The sequence below is a fragment of the Oryzias melastigma genome, linkage group LG11 (genome assembly GCF_002922805.2).
Source record: "Oryzias melastigma strain HK-1 linkage group LG11, ASM292280v2, whole genome shotgun sequence".
NCBI classification, from domain to species: domain Eukaryota; kingdom Metazoa; phylum Chordata; class Actinopteri; order Beloniformes; family Adrianichthyidae; genus Oryzias; species Oryzias melastigma.
This window is the reverse complement of record NC_050522.1, coordinates 24,418,573-24,419,542: the sequence shown is the minus strand read 5'-3', so window position 1 is coordinate 24,419,542 and position 970 is coordinate 24,418,573. Positions and strand designations below refer to the sequence as shown.

The following is a 970-nucleotide window of genomic DNA, read 5'->3' as shown; positions in this document are numbered from 1 at the left end:
TAAAAAAAAAAAAAAAACAAAGCTAGCAGATTGCTTAAATACTAGCTAAACTCCAAAACAGCTTAAAATTTTTCAGTAAACTAAATTAGTCAAAAATATTAGCATGCTGCTAAAATATTAGCTAAACTCCAGTTTTTTGAAAATTAATCTAAAAAATGTAAACATAGCCCACAAATATTTTAAAAGCTTGTTGCTGATCTACTTAAAATTTTTAAATTTGAAGACTTTCTCATTCTAATATTATTTTATGGAGAGCAAAATATTAAATGTTATTTAAGGTTTAAGTTGATTTATTCTGGAATAATTTTCTGCCTTTTTATTATTCATAATTATTTTAAATGTTACGGTTTAAAGTTTTAAAAATTGGAATTCTGCTAGCTTTTTGGACTAGATCTTTTAGGCTATTTTGGAGTTCAATATTTCAGGTTCATGCTAGCTGTTTTGGCTAATTTAGGCTTTTTTAATGTTTTTTGTGGCTATTTTGGAGTTGAGCTATTTTTCAACAACATGCTAACTGTTTATATTAACCTAAGTTTAGTCTTTTTTTTGTTTTTTAGGCTAATTTGCCATTTAGGTAATTTTTTAGCTGTCTATCAGCTTCAGCATTTTTAGCTATGAATTTCAGCATCTTCAGCGGCCAAATTCAGCTTACAGCATTCATACTAGTATTATCACAGGTAATGTTATATATCTAGTTCATAATTATGTTAAAAAGTTAGTTTTAAAGTTTTAAAAATGTTGTTTTAGAGTGTTCAATAAATGTTTTTACTGTTTGGTGTGTTTTGAATTTGGCCTCCTGTGTGATTGAGTTTGACACTCCTGATCTAATCAATCACAAAATTTCACTTTTTCCATTAAATCCTAATTATGCGCATAAACACAAACTACAATCAGTCGGTCAAAAATGATGGACATTAACTTTAATTTTCAGCTGATACATTCATGTTTCTGCCACGATAGCGCTCTTCAT

The 970-nt window shown here is 27.8% G+C and overlaps 1 long non-coding RNA gene across 1 annotated transcript in view; it reads left to right on the top strand.

Moving 5' to 3' along the window:
* The window catches only part of LOC112162701, a 41,357-nt gene that overhangs the window by 26,923 nt on the left and 13,464 nt on the right, over positions 1–970 (top strand). The gene's annotated exons all lie outside the window — the stretch shown is intronic.